General features: G+C 41.8%; 1 protein-coding gene and 1 long non-coding RNA gene across 14 annotated transcripts in view; one reads left to right on the forward strand and one right to left on the reverse strand.

Annotated features, from left to right (window-relative positions):
• nav2a (neuron navigator 2a) overlaps positions 1–23,124 on the forward strand; it is a 1,144,654-nt gene that overhangs the window by 949,400 nt on the left and 172,130 nt on the right. The gene's annotated exons all lie outside the window — the stretch shown is intronic.
• On the reverse strand, positions 7,394–17,059 carry LOC148146849 (uncharacterized). The gene is made up of 4 exons (XR_015760092.1): positions 15,944–17,059; positions 14,140–14,228; positions 12,397–12,500; positions 7,394–7,580 (listed from the first exon to the last, which is right to left on the reverse strand). It is a non-coding gene; the product is annotated as an uncharacterized LOC148146849 (long non-coding RNA).

Genomic DNA, 23,124 nt, shown 5'->3' on the forward strand with positions numbered 1-23,124 from the left:
GCTAGAACATGGCAGCGAGCCTGAGACAGAGATGTTAACATAGCAGGCAACAGGAAGCTCAACGTTATTTTTGAAGACAGAATGTAGGTCTTCCAAAAGGTGGTCACCTGGTCTTCATTTCGCCTCCCTGATGTAGAGGTGACCACACTACAAGCAGGCATGATCTGTGCTCCATGGGCTATTCTGAGGGATGCACACTGAGGCAAACATCAACTGTGCCTGGAGGACCATCACTTGGTGAATGGCAGTCTTTGGTCTCCCCAAGGCTGGCAGGTGTTCCAGTGCCAGGAGATCTCCTCTGCCAGGTGTCACAGACTGGGGCATTCCAAGGCCCAGCACTTGGTGTGGAGGGATGAACTGAAGTTTGGGGCAGCTATCACAGAGGTGAAGTGAGGATAAGTGGTTGTCTGGGATCTTTTAGCCACAGTACACTGTGGGGCTGCAAGCTGCAATAACCCTCAGCCCGTGTACCTCAAGGCATGTCTATTGTCAATCAAAGGATCAAAAGTTTCATGAGATACTTCAAAGCAAAACATATTTGAATGGGAACTTTATCTTGCTTGCAGTCTTTGCAACTTGAATTTTTCAAATTCATTTGTGAGATGTCGGGGTTGCTGGCAAAGTCAGCATTTGTTGCCTGTTCCTAGTTACTCCTGAGAAGATGGTGCAGATTTGCCTTCTTGAACCGCTGCAGTCCATTTGGTGTGGGTTGACCCACAATTCCCTTGGAGAGGGAATTCCAGGATTTTGACTCAGTAACAATGAAGGAATGGTGATGTATTTTCAAGTCAGGATGGTGAGTAATTTGGGGTAGAATTGAAGATGTTGGTGTTCCCATGTATCTGCTGCCTGTGTCCTTCTGGATGGAAGTGTTTGCAGATTTGAAAAGTCTAAGGAGCCTTGGTGCATTGCATCGTCTGCTATTCAGCATTGGTGATGGGAGGGAATGTTTGTGGATGTGGTTCCCCTCAAGCTGGCTGCTTGATTCTGGATGAAGTCAAGCTCCTTCTGTGTTGTTGGAGCTTGACTCATTCAGAGAAGTGGGGCATATGTCATTCAGAATTGAATTTTGTCTTTAATTGTCAAACCAACAGAATACAAATGTAAATCGTCACTGAGTGGTTTGATTCGATTCCATACAGTGTGGAAACAGCCCTTCAGCCCAACCAATCAACACCGACCTTCCGAAGAATAACCCACCCAGACCCATTTCCCTCTGACTGATGCACCTAACACTACGGGCAATTTAGCACGCCCAATTCAACCTGTCCTGCACATTTTTGGACTGTAGGAGCAAACCAGAGCACCCAGAGGAATCCAATGCAGACATGGGGAGAATGTGCAAACTCCACACAGACAGTCGCCCAAGGCTGGAATCGAACCTGGGACCCTGGTGCTGTGAGGCAACAGTGCTAATGACTGAGCCACCGTGCCGTGGTCTTGGAGGGGATTATCACACAACATCAGGTCATAGTTAAACAGGTTAATTTGGAAGTACAAGCTTTTGGAGCGCTGCACCTTCATCAGCTATGATAACCTGTGTCCTGTGATCCTACTCCACTAGCTACCTGTTGAAGGAGCATCACCACGAAAGCTTGTACTTACAAATAAAACTGTTGGACTATAACCTGGTGTTGTGTGATTTATAACTTGGTCCACCTTAGTCCAACACCTGCATCTCCACATCCTGGAGGTTATCTACATGGTAACTTTGGCCTCAGGCCAGTTGTTCATTTACAATGTGTCATTGCTGTTTCTTCTTGACCTTTACACTGACCATAATGTGGAGCTGCCTGGATTGGATGATGATGGACAAAGTCAAAAGTCACACAATGCCAGGTTATAGTCCAACAGGTTTGTTTATTTATTTATATTTATTCATGGGTGAAGGCAGAGCTGGCTAGGTAGGCATTTATTGCCCATCCCTAATTGCCCTGGGGGCAGGTCAGAGTCAACCATATTGGCGAGAGCCTTTCTGCTATACATTCTGTGCCTGTGCACTTCCCTCTACCTCACCTGATGAAGGAGCAACGCTCTGAAAGTTTGTGATCTCAAATAAACCTGTTGGACTATTTGCAATATGAGTTCCCGTCATTACTTCCAATAGATAACCTACAATTTCCCTGAACATGAGGCCTTGAATGCTAGTAAAAGATGTACAGTACATTACAGAATTACAGAATTGTTACACTTCAGAAAGAGACCATTCAGCCCATTAAGTCTGCACTAAATCTTCTAATGAACATCATTACCTAATGCCAGTCTCCTGCAATTTCCCCAAAACCCTGCAGACTATTTCTATCCAAATAATCATCCAATGCCCATCTTGAATGCCTCAATTAAACCTGCCTCCAGCACATTTCCAGCAGAATATCCCAGATCCTAACTACTGGGTGGAAACATTTTTCTTCAAGTTTGTGTCATCTTATCCTTGTTCCTTTTATGAGTGGGACCATCTTCACCCTGTCTACTCTTTCCAGCCTGCTCTTCATTTTGAAATCCTCGATCAAATCTCTTCTCAGCCTTCTTCTCTCCAGGGAGGACCATCCTAACTTCCTAAATCTGACCTCTTAATGAAAATTTCTCATTTCTGGAACTCTTGAATGTATTGTATTCATTCATGATGTGGTTCACTCTGAACATGAAGATCCAGTGACGTTATTTGCACAGGGATCCTGGACCAATGCCTCTCATTCTGCAAATGTCAGAAAAACAATTTTGTTCACCTTTCATCTTGCAGGACAGTGAACAATATTGAAACATTGAAACTAGCAGTAGGTTGTGGGCCATTCGCCCTTTGAACCTACTCTGCCATTCGGTCTGATCATAGCTAATCATCCATCTCAGTTCCCTGTTCTTGCTTTGTCCTCATACCCTTTAGTCCTAAGAACTATATCTACTTCCTTCTTCAAGACATTCAATGCTTTGGCCTCCACCACTTTTTGTGGCAGACAATTCCACAGACTCACCATTCTTTGGATGAAGAAGTTTCTCCTGATTTCAGTCCAAATAGCCTACCCTATATCCTTACACTGGACTCTCTAGGTATCGTGAACATCCTCCAGTTACCCTATCTGGTCTTATTAGAATTTTATAAGTTTGTTTGTGATTCCTCTCTCATTCCTCTAAACTCCAGTGAATATAGTTAGAGTCATAGCGCACAGGAACAGACCCTTTGGTCCAACCAGACCATGCCAAACATAATGCCAAACTAAACTAGTCCCACCTGTCTGCTCCTGTCCTAACTGATCCAGATACTCTTCATATACAATACAACTAATGTCATCTCTAATGCAATAAACTTTTCCAAGTTGCTTCATGTGAGCATCATGAAACAAAATTGACACATAAGGAGGTATTGGGGCAGATGACTTAAAGATTGGTCAAAGAGGTGGGTCCCAATGAATGACATAAAAGAGGAAAGTGAGTTGGGAGGTCGAATTATAAGGAGAGGCTGGAACAGCTAGGACTTTTTCTCTGGAGTGTAGGAGTTTGAGGGGTGACCATATAGAGGTTTACAAAATCATGAGGTCTATAGATAAGGTAAATAACAAAAGCCTTTTTCCTCAAGTGGGCGAGTTCACAACTAGAGGCCATAGGTTGAGGTTAGAGAGGAAAGATGTAGAAGGGACCTGAAGGGCAACTTTTTCCTGCAGAGGGTAGTGGCTATATGGAATGAACTGCCAGAGGAAGTTGTGGAGGCAGGTATAGTTCCATTTAAAACAAATTTGGACAAGTAAATGCATGGGAAAGATTGAGAGGAATATGGGCCAAAAACAGACAAATGGGATGAGTTTAGTTTAGGAGACCCAGTCGGCATGCTGAGCTGGCCTGAGGGGACTGTTTCCATGCTGTATAAGTACTGGAATTCCAGATCTTCAAGACCGCTGAGTGTAAAGGTGTCAGTGGTGGAGCAATTAATATCAGACGTGTGCTGAGTTAGAGGGACGCAGGTACCTTGGAGAGGTGTGGGGCTGGAGGAGATTGCACAGTGAGGAACAAGGCCAGATTCTAGAAGCATTTTGAAAAAAAAGGATGAAAAGTGTAAACGTGATGTTGCTTACCTGGGGGTTAGAGTTGATGAGCAAGAACAGGGCGATGTGGCAAATTAGGATGATTGGCAGCAGAGTATTGACGTTTGGGGTGGCTCGTTGGTTTAAGGAGGCTAAAATGTGGGAGGCTGGCCAGGAATGCATTAGAATAGTTAAGATTATTGCAAAATTACCTTACATTAGAATGGCAAAAGTGAAAACTGCAGATGCTGGAGATTAGAGTTGAGAGTGTGGTGCTGGAAAAGCACTGCAGGTCAGACAGCATCCAAGTAGCAGGAAAATCTAAGTTTCGGGTAAAAGCCCTTCATCAGGAATGAGGCTGGGACCCTCAGAAGTGGAGAGATAAATGGGTGGGGGATGAGGCTGGGGGGAAGGTAGCTGAGAGTGCAATAGGTGGATGGAGGTAGGGGTAATGGTGATAAGTCAGAGGGGAAGATGGAGTGGATAGGTGAGAAGGAAGATGGACAGGTAGGACAGGTCATGAGGGCAATGCTGAGCTGGAACGTTGCAACTGGGATAAGGTGGGGGGAAGGGAAATGAAGAAACTGTTGAAATCCACATTGATACCATGGGGTTGGAGGGTCCCAAGGCAGAAGATGAGATGTTCTTCCTCCAGGCGTCGGGTGGTAAGGGATTGGCAATGGAGGAGGCCGAGGACCTGCATGTCCTTGGTGGAGTGGGAGGGGGAGTTGAAGTGTTACATTAGAATGCCAATCTAGTTCATGCAGCAGGTCAGGCAGCATCCAAGGAACAGGAGAATCGACGTTTCGGGCATAAGCCCTTCTTCAGGAAACCATTTCCAGCAACACATTTTCAGCTCTGATCTCCAGCATCTGCAGTCCTCACTTTCTCCTCAATCTAGTTCATGGTCAGCCATTGTCCATGATGTGCTTTGTGAATGTTTCTGAGAGGTATAATGAGATTACACCTTTATAAACCTGAAACAAAATGTACTTCATTTTGACCTTCTTTCTTCTGGTGCAGAGCAGAGAAATTTGAGAACAGAAACTCCCATTTAAACAGGAAGCATAGCTACACAAGCAGGCCATTCTGATTGTGATAAATCTAAAGTTTTAAATTTTATTTTATTTGTTTTCTTATTTAATCAACAGTTTGCAGGATCTCTATTGGAAACAATAGGTTGCAATTTTCTTAATTGTTTGCACAGCAATACATGAATTTCATTAAAGTGGGTTATTATTTGTGCAAGATGCCATTGCAACTTTAATTTTGTTGTGAAACAGGAAAAAAATTCAATGACTTTTCAAACTGACACTGGCCCTTTAATATTTATGTATAAAAGTTTTAATATTGCCTGAATTCCCGGGGGCAGAATGAAATATCTGAAGAAGACACAGAAATTGGATAATGGACTAAATGATTGCACAAAAGATTCTTTATATTGTTTCAAATCCTCACACTGATTATATTCTATGCAGAGGGAACAGCTGTCACAGGCTGAGAAATGGAAATTCAGCTTTTTTTTATCATTCACTCATGGAATGTAGGTGTCTCCAGCATTGATTGCTTGTCCCTAGTTACCCTTGAGAAGGTGGTGGTGAGCTGTCTTCTTGAACTGCTGCCGTTCATGTGCTGTAGGTTGACCTACAATGTCGTTAGGGAGAAAATTCCAAGATTTTGACCAGTGACAGTGAAGGAATGGCGATACATTTTCAAGTCAGGATGGTGAGTGACTTGGAGGGTTATTGCAGCTGATGGTGTTCCCATGTATCTGCTGCACTTGTCCTTCTGGATGGAAGTGGTTGTGGATTTGGAAAGTGCTGAGGATCTTTGGTGAATTTCTGCAGCACATCTTGTAGATAGTATACATTGCTGCTACTGAGTGCCTGTTGTTTTAGTGATTTTTATAGTTAATGTTGACAATGGTCAATAAATAATTATTTGATTTACTGGAAAATAGCAAATGTTTGTATTGCCACAAACTGAAATTTGACTGATGTTCTTTTGCATTTTCTTTACAGAATATATTATCATGTTTCATGTGAAAGTGGGTAGTAAACATTATTGATGAAACATGGTGACCATGCTACTAAGTTGACACTACCAACACCAATTACCTGCTCATTGTCAAATTTTGGTTTATGGAAGATTGCTGTGGATAAATTGGTTTCTGCATTTCCTGCATTTCATTTTGGATATCATAACACTAGTCCCTAATTGGCTGTCAAGCATTTTGTAATGGCCTGAGGTTGTGAAAGATATGGTAGAAATGCAAAGATTTTCTTTGATCTAAAATTCATGCCTTGAAAATTTATGCGCCATGAGTGAATTTGGCTAATTCTACACAGAAAAATAACCAATAAAAAAAATTTTTGTTGTTAAGAGTCTGACTTCATGTCTGCAGTATGAATAGTGACTATGGCAAAAATCAGCTTTTTAAGTCATCCCATATCCTTATGGATTAGTCTGAACATAAGAATGTAAATTGGCATAAAGCTATTCCTTCAAAAATGGAAAACTTCTGGCTACTTTTCTGCCTGTAGCTGTTATTGGTGTAATCAAATAGCTCTTTCTGAAGATCTGAAATTAAATGATATACATTGTGTGATAATATTCTGGATCCAGTTAAACATCATCTGTCTCGAATCCTGTCTCATTATGACCACACATGATGTAGGTATACTGACTACTCACCATTAACCCAACAGTACAGTCTTAATTCTGAGATTCTATAGCCTCATAATCTCATTTGGAAGTAATAATTATATTTTCAACTTAAATTTCCTTAGTTCAGGGGTGACAGTGAGATGGTGTAACGTGTAGGGAGTAAGCAAAATTCTTGCTTCTGGACTAAAATTATTCACTCAACTTTGTAAGACTGCCTAAATGGAATTATATAATGTTGTTCCTTAACCGTCACTGGATCAAAATGTTGGGAGTCTACCCCCCTAGCAGCACTGTAGGTGTACCTTACAGCACATGGAACATTAGCTCAGCACCACCTGTCAGCAGAGCAATTAAGGATGGGCAATAAGTGACCACAACCCTTGAATGAATTTTAAAAAACACCTGTTTAATTTGTAGATATATTTTCTTTCCTGGTCTTTAATCACTAAGTCAAATCTTTAAATCTAATTTAACCTATTGTGAATCATCACTTCTTCATTCAAATTTCCATTGATGTTTACAATGGAATGCTTCATTGCCATTATCTTGTGACACGCACCTGTCAGATTGAAGTGCTGACAAAATCTCCACTAACGGCAGTTCCAATCACCGTAAAACGACCTCCTTTGTTGTGGTTTTATTGAACGATGGTTCACCTTGAATGTTACGTTGAGGAAACTGTGTCCTGTTGAGGGAGAGGCACAGCTGTTGGCAGCTTGTGTGCATATTGTCTGATTCCACTGCCAAATTGGACAGATTGCAATCCAGTGTAAACGTGCACCTCAGTGCATTTCCAGCTCCAATCAGTTTCAATGTGCTTGTCACCACCTTTCTGAAGACAGCAGGGTGTGTCAGGGTATCAGGCACGGGAGGGGGCAAAGGGGTGCCAGTGATCAGTGTCTGGCTCAAAATAAATAATAATAACAAGGGAGAGAAATGAATGTCAGAGTGCTCATTAAAAAGTTGTCACAGTAATTAATCAGCTATTTGTTATAGCCCAATAAAAGTCACGTGGACACATTATTTAGTACCAATACTCCACTATGATTGGCAGCATTTCATGTAGCCCACCAATTTTATATAATCGCGGGTTATAGACACCAGATTCACGTGTGTACATCAGCTCTATGCTAATACTTACGCAGTTTTAGTCTTCAAGAACATACAGATACATAATATCTTTTGACACACTCAAACAGCTTGCACTTTTTGCTGCTTTTACCCTCTGCTGATGGACCACCTGCAGTTTTACTTGCCTAACAAGAGGGTGAAACCTCAGAAGGACAAACCCTATATTTTGGATTAGAATTATTTATTGTCACGTGTATTATAAATATGGTATTGTTTAATGTTGCTCCTGTCCAATGCCATTATTGTAAACTAGATGTTAGGTTGGTTCCTTATTGTGCTAAGACCCTCTGTTCACAATTTTCCTAATAACTATATGTTATGTCAAATGTGAAAATTCTACAGAACAATCTCCTAATGTTGTTAAGACAAAAGACTGCAAAATAACAGCAACATTTGTGAGTATCTGATTGCAACTTGTTTGACCTTGTAATCTTTATTACCTTAAAATCTCCTCCCCCTTTCAAATACCAAAGGCCCTGAGTTAGTATTTTGGAATGTGCCATTTGTTTTTCCATTCAGTACACATAGACCTTCAGTGTTGAACAAGACAGGGAGAAATCCCCTTATCAGTTGTTATAATCCCTACCCTTATAATCTTTCATATTTGTCACCCGTGTTTAAATGACTACCTGCGCCCTTTCAGGTTCCCATGAACGTTCTGAACAAAGGACCGTCTCTCAGTTTGAATGTCAGTCATTTCAAATGGCAAACTTAATGACTAAAATGGCTGCATATTTTGCTGTACACATTAATTTAACTTTCAAATCAAATTTACTCACAGATATTCTGCATTTTATGTCATCCCTGTTGGTACAGTTGCACTCTGCACGTGGATTGTCAGTGAAATGGTTTCAAATATTTTAAAAACTGATTACTGACTCTATTTAAATCATAATAATCTACTGTGAATGTGCTGCATATAAAGATTATTTTGATAACCCTTTAGAGATAATAGGTATTTACTAATTCAGACAGATGAATATGCCTATTTAAAGATTTAAACATCACTCCATTCTTGAAGTGGAGACATCCTGCACCCACCATCAACTTTGGTAAGGACCTTGCGGCCAATCTCAATGTTTCACCGTGCATACTCCACAGATCCTTGCTGAGCCGAATTCTATCTGGCAGTCTTACTTCATTCCTCCCCATCAAATAGATCTCTGGTTGCTGCTCATTCCCTGGACCACATTCCCCTGACTCCCAACGGTCTCTGTAGAGTCCTGAACCACTTTCCTAGTCTTTCTGTCACACCTGCAGTCTAGCAGCCATTTCTAGCTTCCAACCATTACTGATAGTTGTTCAGGTCCCCAAAGCATCTTAGAACTGTTTGGGCTTGAAATTCTTAATAAATGTATTCACAGGATGTGGACCGAAGGGTCTGTTTCCATGCTGTACATCTCTGTAACTCTATGTGGCCATCATTGGCTAGATCAGCATTTATTTCCAGAAGATAGTTAAATGTCAGTGACATTGCTGTGGGTCTGTAGTCACATGTAGGCTAGGTTAGGTAAGCTCAGCAGTTTCCTTCTCTCTGGGACATGAGTAAACCAGTTGGGTTTTTGTTGTGACAACAGCCTCATGATCACCATTGCACTCTTAAATCCGGATTGATATCGAATTCAATTTCCACCATTTGCTATGCCAGAACTTGAACCAAGACACCACAATATTACCTGGGTCTCTCCGTTAACAGTCTGACAATAATACCATTAAGGTCATCACGTCCCCCTTATTTACTGGCTTGTCCTGATTGTCATTCTGGAGGCTTGAAAATTATTTTCTTTATCTTTATTTCCTTTGAGCTTATTACATCATTAAGTAATATCCTGTTTGATATTATATATATATAATGAAGATCTGATTTGTTTCAAGTAAGTCACCTCTGACTCTTCTAAACACCAGAGAATACAGGCCCAATCTGTCCAGCCTTTCCTCATTAGACAATTTGCTTGTTCCAGGTATTAGGCTAGTGAACCTCCTCTGAACTGCTACAATACATTAACATTTTTCTGTAAGTACGGCGAGCAATGCTTTATGTAGTACTCCAGATGTGGTCTTGCCAATGCCCTGTATAACAGAAGTATAACCTCCCAGCACTTTTTTTCCAACATCCCCCGCAGTAAACCATGTTGGTCCATTAGTTTTTCCTGATTACTTGCTGTACCTGAATGCTAATCTATGATTCGTACGCTAGGACCTCCAGATCTCTCTGCTTCTGAGAGCTCTGCAACCTCTCATGAATGAGTTATAAACAAATGAAGTATTACCAACACTTACGTAAGTTCTGTATGAGACCTGCATGTTTGCCTGTCATGAACTCATGTGGCCTTGAAGACAAAAGGTCATTGAGCTTGGAGTATTGTGTGACACTCTGTGCAGACTGATCTCCTCAAATAATCAATGTGGAATTGACTGATCATGACTTCGTCAGAAACAAAAGCTAAATGATCCATTAAGATTTGAAAAATAAGTAAGACAAATGAAATGATCCATAATCTGACATTTACAAAATATTGCACTCAAAGTTCAATTATAGACTTTTAAACGGAAGCTAATCATTGTGTCTCACTGTCTCATCAATAACAACTTCATTCTCGAAACATTAAATCAAAACTGTTTCTAAATGGTTTACAGTATTGCACCAGCTTTGTTCTAATCTTAGAATTCCTCTTTTTTACACATTGAACAGAAAAGTAAACATGCTTAAACATGTTTTGTTTGCAGGACGTTATACTTGGTAGAAAGAAGCCATAACTAATGCAGTTGAACTACGATTCATTGCTGGCAATGTCAGCTTTTGTTGCCTCTCCCCTTATTCCCCGTGAAGTGAATGAATTGCTAGGCAGTTCGGCATCACATACAGGTCATTATGAGGTAGGGTGATAGATTATCTCATAAAAATAATATTAATGACAGGTGAATGGAGGAGGAAAGAGCAGAAAGATGGAGTGGGAAAGAAAAGATAGGGAAGAGGTGGTGCGGGAAGAAAGGATGGGAAAAAAGCACAGGGAAGAGTGGGTGGAGAGGAAGGGAAATGGGGATCAGGGAAGATGGGACAAGAGGAATCGGATGGAAAAAGATGAGATGGAGGAAATCAGATCAAGGAAGATAGGACAGAGGGGAGTTGGGATAGGGGAAGGAATACAGGAAAAAAGATGATGGGGCAGAGGGGACATGGGGGAAAAAGAACAGAGAGAGTTTATGGGACAGTTGGAAAACAGGAGGGTTGGAGATAAAGACATTGCTCAGAAGAAGTAAGTTGTGAAGAAACACTAGAAAGAAAAAGAAAATTTAAAAATGCAGGGGTGATCCTACTTGGCCAATTACTGCCATAACTATCCACTTCCACTCAGCAGGATAGTGATGGAAGAAGTCATTAACAAAGCTTTCCAGCAACAATTACTCACTCGTTGACACTCAGCCAGGGATAGATACTGAGGTCCATAGGTTAGATTAGATTCCCTACAGTATGGAAACAGGTCCTTCAGCACAACAAGTCCACATTGACCCTGAGTAACTCACTCAGACCCCTTCCCCTAGCCTTTATTTACCCCTGACTAATGCACCTAACGCTCTGGGCAATTTAGCATGGCCAATTCACCTAACCTGCACATCTTTGGATTGTCAAAGGAAACCAGAGCACCTGGAGAAAACCCACGCAGACACAGGGAGAATGTGCAAACTCCACACAGACAGTCGCCCGAGGTAAGAGTTGAACCCGGGTCCCTGGTGCAGTGAGGCAGCAGTGCTAACCACTGAACCTCCATGGCAATAGTTCAGAACAATATCGGTCCAAAAATAGATTCAAAGAGCTGAATACTTGCAGTTATTGAGAATGACTGGTCTTGACATCACATGGCAATATTCAACATGTGTAACACTTAGCATCACTAGTAAATCTAAGGTCAGTGGGGATCAGGAGAAAATTTTCCCCTGGCTGGTATCATACTTGAGAAAAGGAAAATGGTTAGTTGTTGATGGTCAATTGCTGGAGCCCTAGGACATTGCTGCAGGGTACTTCAGGGCAGGGTCTTCCTGTATTTCACCTTCCTATTATCAAATGTTTGAGGTGTGGGTATTAGTCAATGATTATATTATGTTCAGATTCATTGACAATTCCATAGATCGTGAAGCAGTTTGTGTGTTCATGCAGCATGTTCTTTACAGCATCCACTCTTAGACCAGCAAGCATGAGGTAACATTCATGCCACAAAATGCCAGCTCAGACAAATGAAATCTTACCAGCTCTGGTTGACATGGTGACATGGTATTGATTTCTTGGTATTGTCAGTGACCAGAACTCAGTATTTTAGCTACTAAAGGGGAACTGAAACTGGATATCCTGAAGTCTGTGATTTATTCAATGAAGTCTCTCCATTTATAAAACAAAAGTCAGAATGTGGTTGATTTCTCTGCATTTGTTTGTACGGGTATAGGTGCATAAAATTCAAGAAACTTCATATCATCCAAGATAAAACATTCAGCCTTAATTTTCAGCCAACGAGGTGCCCGACTGGAGTATTATGGCTGACGAGTGTATTATCTACAAGAAACCTTTAAGCAAAAACATCTCTGGCCATACCTGCCATGACTATATTCTGGATCAGTGGTGCTGGAAGAGCACAGCAATTCAGGCAGCATCCGAGGACAGGCAAAATCGACGTTTCGGGCAAAAGCCCTTCTGTACTAGAAGAAAAATGGGAGCACAGGCAAGAACATTTTTTGGCCTGCAATTTCCATTGCTGTTTCAAAGAATAATAAAATGCACATATTAACTTATTAAGACTACTTTTCTGAAGGTGAGAGGATAAAGATTTAAAAGGGACCTGAGGGTCAACATTTTCACACAGAGTTGTTTGTATGTGGAATGAACTGCCAGACGAAGTGATAGAGACAAATAAAAACTGCAGATGCTGGAATCCAAAGTAGACAGAGAGGAGACTGGACAAACACAGCAAGGCAGGCAGCACCAGGAGGTCGAGAAGTCAGCATTTCGGCTGTAACCCTTCTTCAGGACTCCTGTTGAGTCATGAGGAAGGTTACACCTGAAATGTCAACTTCTCTGTCTCCAGAGGAGGTGATAGATGCAGGTACAGTTACAACATTTAAAAGATATTTGAATAAGTACATGAATAGGAAAGGCTTGAGGGGGTATGGGCCAAACGTAGGCAAATGGGGCTAGTTTAGCAAGGAAAACTTGGTTGGCGTGGACTAGTTGGACCAAAGGGTCTGTTCTATGCTGTGTGACTATGATTCAATGACTATCCTCTCGGCTTTGAAAGAAGTAAATCAGACTGGAGTTCATGGAGACGCAGTGACAGCGCAATGGGAATGATTAATTCAGAGATCAATTCTAGGTTGAATGATAATGGGATATGAATTCCAAACTAGGAAATAAGACTGGTGTCAGGATACACTGTTTTAAATGCAGAATGATAAATGTACTGGAGGCACAATTTTGCATCATCAATCAAATGACAATAGGATGTGATAGATTTGTGAGGAAAGATGAGTAGGATAGGGCACAAGGCCTCCCTAGTTAATGTTGATTTCTAGATTTTATTTCACACATAATGAGTAAGTGAAGAGGGCAGTCAGGCTAAAGGGGAAAAAATGGCATTGCAATAATGTCACTGATATAGTCATCCAAGGGTCCAAGCCAATTGCTTCAAATCCCAGCATAACACATGGTGGAATCTAGATTTATTTATTAATCTGGAGTTTAAAGCTCGTCTCAATTCTACTGATCATTAAACCAAAGTCATTGTGGAATAGTATTCAGAATATCAGGTGTCCAAAAAGTTGTCATAGATGAAGTTTATGAATTCTTTTTTATCCCTGAGATCCAAAGCATTAGTCCAACTGAAGGACTCAGCAGCAAGCTATTTGCAAGTTTTAAAATAAAAACTACCTGACGAAGGAGCAGCGCTCTGAAAGCTAGTGCTTCCAAATAAACCTGATGGACTATAACATGATGTTGTGTGATTTTTAACTTTGTTCATCCCAGTCCAACACCAACTCCTCCAGATCATAAAATATAAAAGTCTATTTGTTATTACATGCTTACCTCTGATATTTAAAATGGGGCATTGCACTATTCTAAAGTTGAGGTGACAGGGTACTAACAGTCGACTGGTAATCCAGAACGCTGGGCTAGTGTCCTGGGGTCAGGGGTTCAAATCCCACCATGACAGATGATGAAATTTGAATTCAATTAACAAAAGCCTTGGATAACGAGCTAGCCTTATGGTGATCATTGTCGATTGTCATGAAAATCCTTCTGTTTCAAACATCTCATTTAATGAAGGAAATCTATAATCCTTACCTGGTCAGGCCTTCATGTGACTCCAGACCCACAGCAATGTGGTTGACTCTTAACTGCCCTCTGTGTGAAGTGGCTTTTTATAGGCACCGCTTAAAGTAAAAGGGGAAAGTTCTGTAGTTTAAGGCATAGACTGCCTAAAAAGATAATATTTTGTCATTGTCATGAACTTGATCGAGTTTTTTTGAAGAAGTAACAAGGAAGATCGATGAGGACAGAGCATTAGACATGATCTATATAGACTATAAGGCATTCGACAAGGTTCCACATGTGAGACTGGTTCGCAATGTTGGATCTCATGGAATACAGGGAGAACTAGCCATTTGGATAAAGAGCTGGCTCATAGGTAGGGTGGTGTGGAGGGTTGGTTTTCATACTGGAGGCTGTGATCAGTGGAGTGCCACAAGGATCGGTGCTGGGTCTATTACTTGTCGTCATTTATATAAATGATTTGGATGTGAACATAGGAGGTACAGTTAGTAAATTTGCAGATGACACCAAAATTGGAGGTGTGGTGGACAGCAAAGAAAGTTTCCTCAGATTACAACGGGATCTTGATCAGATGGGCAAATGGGCTGAGGAGTGGCAGGTGGAGTTTAATTTAGATAAATGTGATGTGCTGCATTTTGGGAAAGCAAATCTTAGCAGGACTTATACACTTAATGGTAAGGTCCGAGGGAGTGTTGCTGAACAAAGAGACCTTGGAGTGCAGGTTCATAGCTCCTTGAAAGTGGAGTTGCAGGTAGATAGGATAGTGAAGAAGGCGTTTGGTATGCTATCTTTTATTGGTCAGAGTGTTGAGTACAGGAGTTGGGAGGTCATGTTGCAGCTGTACAGGATATTGGTTAGGCCACTTTTGGAATATTGCATGCAATTCTGGCCTTCCTGTCGGAGGAATGTTGTGAAACTTGAAAAGGTACAGTAAAGGTTTACAAGGATGTTGCCATGATTTGAGCTATAGGGAGAGGCTGAACAGGCTGGGGCTGTTTTCCCTGGAGCATCGGAGGCTGAGGGGTGACCTCATAGAGGTTTATAAAATCATGATGAACATGGATAGGATAAATAGGCAAGGTCTTTTCCCTGGAGTGGGGGAGTCCAGAACTAGAGGGCATAGGTTTAGGATGAGAGGGGAAAGATATTAAAGGGACTTAAAGGGCAACATTTTCGCACAGAGGGTGGTGTGTGTATAGAATGAGCTGCCAGAGGAAGTGATGGAGGCTGGTACAATTGCAACATTTAAAGGGCATCTGGATGGCTATATGAATAGGAAGGGTTTGGAGGGGTATGGGCCAAGTGCTGGCAAATGGGACGAGATTAGTTTGGGATATCTGGTCGGTATGGACGAGTTGGACTGAAGGGTCTGCTTCCATGCTGTACATCTCTCAGACGCTATGTTTAGTGATAGCCATTTGTTACAGTAAAAGTCTTAAAAATGTGAAATAATGTGTCATTTTTTTTCAGCATTCAACTGGAAATTCAAATTTATTTATTTTAAAATTTCTTGGTCTCTACTGGATCTGCAATTTAATTTAAATTCCAGGGGAAGTAATTGCTTTGTACAATGTGATTCCAGCACTTTGAATCAACCTCTTTTCTAATGAGAAAAAGCAGCGGCCCTTGAAGTAGATTTTTGCTTTGCTTCAAAGTTCGGTTTTCAAATCTTGTCATTCAGACAAAGGATATTCCCTGCTTTGGGTTGGGGTGGTGGGAGGATTGTGTTGGTCTAGGGGGCCAGCTGTACAAAATTGATTGCTTTTGGCATATCTTACTGAGTGCTGCATGTCAGCGTCAATGTTCATTCACTCACCCATCTTTGGTGAATTTACTGTGCCATTTTGCAGCAAGGAGTCTGTGTCACACTCTGTCCTGCTGTGCTGCTTTAGCAATGATTCAGTCACATTTGTGGATCCCACAGAGGTCCATGCACCAAATCTGCACAGCTACTATGTGTTCCACATGTTTGTACAGGTGTTTGTACTCCTGGTATGTTTGTGAGTAATAGGATCTGTACAAGTTCAGCTCGGAGCTGTTGTCTCAGATGTACAAACTTATCCAAAACACCTCCCAGATTGTTCTCCAGCCGACGAGCTTGTTTGCTAATGTGAGATCTTGTGTGAAACGTGTCTTTGGAACTATGACGTTGGCATCCTTCTCAATCCTGAAAGTAGTTTGGGTTAAGCCAGTAAACCACAAACCAGATGTCTGCTGTCGTTCACTCCTGCAGTGTTTAAAACTAAAATACAGCTTCTTCAGTTGCAGCTGTAATTGCATAATCCAGTCATTATTACACTAATGATACACTTTTACAGGCTGGGCTTGTAATTGTTCATCACGATAAAAAAAATGGTCTTCTATCCCATCATATTGGGTATGTTCAGGACAAATCTGTTTATGATTTATCTCATCTATAACCCTGAAAGGAAGTGTTGCTGCCTTCTATTGGATTTTATGAGATCTGCCAGTTTCATAGATATGGTTAATGAAAGAGTAAGCTCCATCTTTCAGTGTATTAGCACTTCCTAGTGGTGCCTATAGTCACAATGCACCCATCCACAGCTCTCACTTACTTTGCATATTTCCTCCTCCTGACTTGCTGTGAACTCCGTGCTCACTGCCACTACATCAAAATCTTTTAACGGCTGACCTGTGGCAAGCAGATACTGTGACCTCTTGTTTTTCCAGTGCTTTAGAGATTGATTCACTTGGGTTTTTGATTTCTTCCCAAGGGGAGTGTAAAATGCTCTCCTTCACATCCTCGTTTGTAATCTGCCCAGTTTTGTCCTGTGCTGCTGTAGAACCGTCACTGGGACAACAGAACTGCCAATCCACTGAAAATGTACACTGTGACCATCAGTTTTGTCAGCCAGCGGAGTGAACCATCAGCAATCTGTTCTGTACCTGCCTGCTGAGCAGTGAAGTGGCAAAATGCTATGGCCAACCGTCGCGGCTTTGAGGTAGAAACACTTTTACTGACTTTACTTCCCAGTCCCTGGTCTTGTGTGTACAGTGAGAACTTGAACACGGAATGAATCACAGTTGTTTGCCCTGCCTTTCTGTAGGTTGAAGGTTTTGCAAATAGAATGTGTCCCATGCTTTCTCATGTCATGACTCAAAACCTCACAAAGTTCTTTAGAAATAACCAGTAGCAACAGGTTTTGCTGACCCAGTCAATTTGTTTCAATTTGTTATCACACGATTGTTAGCTTTGACAAAAAAATATTTTAGCAGATTGCCGCTGTATTGGATGTTGGAAGTTGTGTAAAATCACAGTTGAATCATCCTTAGCACTTGATACCAAAATTATGTTTGAAGATGGAACAATGGCACATAGAATGATTAATTCTTTAAGATTCTGATCAAACTAGTAAGTAATAATTTTAACTATTTCAAATAATAACAAATGCATGCATTTATTTGGCACCTTTAACACAGCAAATAAATAATATTTAACAGGAAAAAAATCCTGTTTTGCCACTTGTACATACAAAGGGACAAGTTGAGAATGTTAAATTTGTGACCAGTTGTCAAAATGATAGCTTGGGGGTTGGCACTCTATCTGGTTTCCTGCATTGCAACAACTTCAAAATTAATGCTTTGAAAGTTGAGGTGATGAGAGGTGCTATACAAATGTAAGTTTGCTTTTTTGTTTTGCTGTAGCATAGTAGAGAAAGTTAAACTGGAGTCAGCCAATGTTAAAAACAGACCGAGGACAGGTTAAAGACTTGGTTGTTGAAGCAATCGGTGTTCTTCAGTTCTGGTGTAGAGTCAAACATTAGCTTTGCTTTCTCCTCACAGATACTGCCAGCCCTGCTGAGTTTCACCATCAATTTTTGTTCTTGTTTCTGTGTTTCTTAGTTGCTCAGGTTTTGTTATTTCAAAAATATACTTTGTTCATTTAAAAGCTCTTGATATCTATGTAGTCACTAGAGCAATTCAATTCTGTACTGTCTTTGAATATGGAGAAACAAACATTAAAATTTGTATTTCCCGACAGTTCCAGTGAACAAACAACAAATGTTTCATTCTCATGCTCAGATATGAATGCAGTGCATATAAAATATCTTGCATCTTTCATGAGTTTGGAATGCCCCAAAGTGTTTTACAGTGAGTAAAGCATCTTCAAAGTGTAGTCACTGTTTTAAGATAGGACCCTCAGCAAGCACTTTGCAGACACAAATGTGATTTGGCCAGATAATCAGTACCCTGCAACACTGATAGAGGGACACTGCGGATCATGCTCCTGCTCGGTTCAAAATAGTACAATGTCATCTTTTACACCAAGGACGGGGAGGGGCTGCCGGAATGCATCATTTGGGAGAAAGTTATTCTACTTTTGATAAGTCTATGTTCCTCTTGTGTGAGTTTCCTTTGATTGTTTGTTTGTATTTTTTGTTACAGTGTTCCCTCAGGGGCTATTTAACCCAATGTAATTCATTTGAAGTTTAAAAATAGGAGGATACAGATTAGTGCTTGGTTTAACCTCTTACCAAAAATCAGCACTCCCCCCCCCACCACCACCACCACCACCACCGGTGCTCCTCTGGAAAGTTGGCCTCAGTATTTGGCTTCAGGTCTCTGGAGTGGAGACTCAATTCGACAGACTACTGGCCCAGAGGCAAGTTCACTAGCCCCTCAGCCACAGCTGCCACCATGCATTGAGAGACTTCATCAGGAACATGCAAAGGTGAAGCATCAGGGAATGCACACCACACCCCAGCTGGTGCCTTCAAGGGTCATCATACCCAACATGTGGCCCAGTCACCTTGGGATTTAACAGCCATCTCAGAAGCCATTGAACTGGGGTGGAGGCACAGCAGTCTTGACCCCAAGAGATGGTCCAAAGAGAAGGATACAATTATGCAATATGTAAGACTTGGAGTGCTTTCCAGGAGCTTTGACAAGAGCTAAAAGGCTTCCAATGTGCCTATGCAAACAAAAACCCAGGCAAAATTACAGCAGTTAGAAAGAAAATGCACTGCATTTACCAAATGGGTTAACTCAGAGAACTTCATAGTTGGCACCAAATTCGGGAAGACCTGAGTTTTGGATTTAAAATCTAGTTTGTAATCCAAAATGTGCTCAAATGAGGACTGGATCAATACTGATCCTCTGCAGGGAACAAAGAAATTCCCTAATGGTTTATGTCAAATCTGTTGGACTTCTGATTTCTTAAACTTTATTAATGGGATGTAGGTAGCTAGGTCAGCATTTATTGCCCATCCCTAATTGCCCAGAAGGCAGTTGAGAGTCAACCGCATTGCTGTGTGCCTGGAGTTACATGTAGGCCAGACCAGGTAAGGATGGCAGTTTCCTTCCCTAAAGGGACCAGATGGGTTTTTCCAACAATCATTAGGTTTCATGATCATCATTAGATTCATAATTCCAGACTTTTTTTTATTGACTTCAAATTCTAAAGGCACTGCGTCAGTTCAAGAAGGCAGGTCACCATCACCTTCCCAAAGGCTTAAAGGATGTGCAATAAATGTTGTCCCACGAGTGGCAAGATTGGAACATAGGTTTTCCAGAATATTAGACAAAAGTGAGGACTGCAGATGCTGGAAACCAGAGTTTAGATCAGAGTGGTGCTGGAAAAGCACAGCAGGTCAGGCAGCATCCGAGGAGCAGGAAAATCGACGTTTCGGGCAAAAGCCCTTCATCAGAAATAGAGGCTGGAAGCCTCCAGGGTGGGGAGATAAATGGGGGAGGGGGGCAGGGGAGAAGGTAGCAAAGAGTACAATAGATGAATGGGGGTGGGGATGGAGGTGATAGGTCAGAGAGGAGGGTGGGGGAAGGTAGCAAAGAGTACAGTAGGTGAATGGAGGTGTGGATGAAGGTGATAGGTCAGAGGGGAGGGTGGAGTGGATAGGTGGGAAGAGAGATTTGCATGTAGGACAGGTCATGGGGACAGTGCTGAGCTGGAAAGTTGGAACTGAGGTAAAATGGGGGGAGGGGAAATGAGGAAACTCTTCACAGAATATTAGCTGGGTTTTGAGATTAATATTCTGGCAGATAATATTAACAAGCCTCCCTGTGATTGCTAATTCAGTGACTTTACCATTGCAGAACGGCCTCCCTCTTCCCAGCCGAACAAAGTGGACCATACTTTGTAGCTTCTAGTTAATATAGGAATTGTCAGAATTCATGTTTTGTGCTAAATGTTTTGTGTGGCTGCAGCAGTAATTGAGCAGAGCAGGCCTGTTGTCCTGTTTTTCTGATACAGTTTGTATTGTCGTAGATTCTGTTGCCAGAGCGGTTCTGTTAGAGCATGATCTTTCTACCTCTGCTATCCACAGGGTTTACCAAGAGCTCAGATTACACTCGCAGGAGACAAACTGTGAGGAACTATAGCTGATACAATAACCAAACACCTCCCCCATTCCCACCACCATGACTTCACCCTCTCCCTGCCCCCACCATCCTCCCCCCAACAGTAGGGATCCCGTTTGTGGTGTTCATTTTCACCTTCAATTCCTTGTGGTTTTAACAACCCCTTGCCTCAAATTTGTTCCCATTTTTTTAACAAGGCCATTTTTCTGGAAGGTACGTTTTGAATTTGTAAATGGCACCACTCCAACATTTCAAGACAAGTGCCACAAAACTGCTCCAGGGATTTAATTAAAATAGGGAACTGCAAATCTGAATCAAACAAATAAAAAACAAAAGAAACAGAAATTTCTGGAGAAACTCAGCAGTCTGACAGAATCTGAAGAAGGGTCAGAGGACTTGAAACATTAGCTCTGTTTTCTCTCCACAATTTCTGTTTGTCTCAGAGCTTTAATTGTTTCGTTGAGGTTATGCAAAGTACAGTGGTGAATGTAAATTAGTTTTATTGTGCCTGATGCGGAGAAAAAACTCAATCTGCTGATTCTGAATGTTCTTGCCCACGTGTCAACTTGCTGAGACCCGCTAAGGAGATGTGTGCAAGCTCTTTGTAGGTGTCAGTACTGACTGAAATTTGACTGGAATCCTATAAAATCGATGTTTTTGGGATTTCTCATCCTAACGTTATTGTCTGGTTTATGAGATTCCCGACTCAGAGATTGTGATCACTTGTGATCCGGGCTGTAATGAGGTCAGGCACTGATGACACTGGCACCAGTGGCTTCACTCCCAAGACCAGTGTCACTGAAGATTGGGAAGAGAAACAATAGATGTAAGATGAATTCGGTATAGCCACTGGCGCTGCCTACCCCAGCTGGGACATACACTAAGGGACACCTCAGAGATCACGCACAAAACACACACATTCACAGACACACACGCACACACACAGACAGTCACACAAACACACAGACAGACACACACACACACTGACCTATGTGGTTAATTTAGAGTTGTCTGATATCAGGAATTTCTCACAACACAATAAGCAAAGTCCTGAGAAATGTACAATGTCACATTGTCATAGTGATAAGGCTCCTTTTCTCTTTTGTGAAGAGGCATTTGCCCAGATAGCCGGGTGATTTTATCACTGTACCAGGAATTCAGAAACCCAGATAATGTTGTGGGGACACTGGTTTGGAAATCTGCCATCCTTACCCAGTCTGGGGTAAAAGGACGGTTAATGTTGATTAACTGTAATGCTAGTCACACAAATGTGGATGGTGTTCATGTTAAAGACTGCCATCATAGCCTGCTGCTTAATATGTGAAAGCAAACAAATGATTTATGATTCATTGTCTGTCGACTGTGTAATGAAAGCGAAATACTGCTGATGCTAGAAATCGGTAATAAAAACAGAAAGTTTCTGGAGAAACTCAGCGGGTCTTGTACCTGTGGAGAAAACAACAGAGTTAACTTTTCACACCTGGTTAGACTCATCTTCAGAACCAAAAGGAACTGGAAAATAGTTTTTTTTCTGCCATTGAGAGAGAAGAAGGCGCAGGTGGAGCAGGTTATGAGTGTCCAGGGCAAAGGATAATGTGAGTGATAATGGTGGTAAAGGAGAGATTGAGATGTCAAACTGGTGCAAATGAAGATGGGAAAAAGAGAAAATGGGTCTGCCCAGCCTGAGAGCAAAGTCAACAAGACACAAACAAAACACAGCTGGGAGAGAAATGGATTACAGAGGTTGTATTCTGAAATTGTGGAACTCAATTTATTTTTAATTTACTTATGGGAGACGGGTATTGCTGGCTGGCCTGCATTTATTGCTGACTCCTAGTTGCCCTGGAGAATGTGATGGTAAGCTGTCTTTTGGAACCACTGCAGTCCACATGCTGTAGTTTGAATATAATGCCATTAGGCAGGAAAGTCCAGGGTTTTAACACAGCAACAGTGAAGTAACAACGAGATATTTCCAAGTCAGGATGGTGAGTGGCTGAGAGGGGAATTGCATGTGATGATGTTACCAATTATCTGCTGCCCTTGCCCTTCTAGATGGAAGTCATTGTGATTTTGGAAGGTTTTGCCGAAGTATTAGATTAGATTTCCCACAGTGTGGAAACAGGCCCTTCGGCCCAACCAGTCCACACTGACTCTCCGAAGAGTAACCCATCCAGACCCATTTCCCTGCTGCCCCTTTGGTGAGTTTCTGCAGTGCATCTTGTAGATAGCACTCACTGCTGCTGCTGAGCATAGGTGATGGGTGGGTGTGGATATTTGTGGATATAGTGCCAATCAAGTGATCTGCATTGTCCTGGATGGTGTCAAGCTTCTTGAGTGTTGCTGCCACTGCACCCATCCAGGCAAAAGGTGGGTATTCCGTCACATCCTGACTTGGCAGCATGGTGGCTCAGTGGTTAGCACTGCTGCCTCACAGAGCCAGGGACCCAGGTTCGATTCCACCCTCAGGCAGCTGTCTGTATTCAAAGTTTGTGAGAAGATTTGTAGCTCGGGTGCTCGTTGCTGTGGTTCAAGCTCGGCGAACAGAATCACAGCAGCTGTCTGTATGGTGGTAGCACATTCTCCCCCTGTCTGTGTGGGTTTTCTCTGAGTGCTCCGGTTTCCTCCCACAGTCCAAAGATGTACTGGTCAGGTGAATTGGCC

The sequence above is a fragment of the Chiloscyllium plagiosum genome, unplaced genomic scaffold, assembly GCF_037043375.1.
Source record: "Chiloscyllium plagiosum isolate Xiang-an unplaced genomic scaffold, Cpla_swu_hap1 HiC_scaffold_18, whole genome shotgun sequence".
Classification (NCBI taxonomy): domain Eukaryota; kingdom Metazoa; phylum Chordata; class Chondrichthyes; order Orectolobiformes; family Hemiscylliidae; genus Chiloscyllium; species Chiloscyllium plagiosum.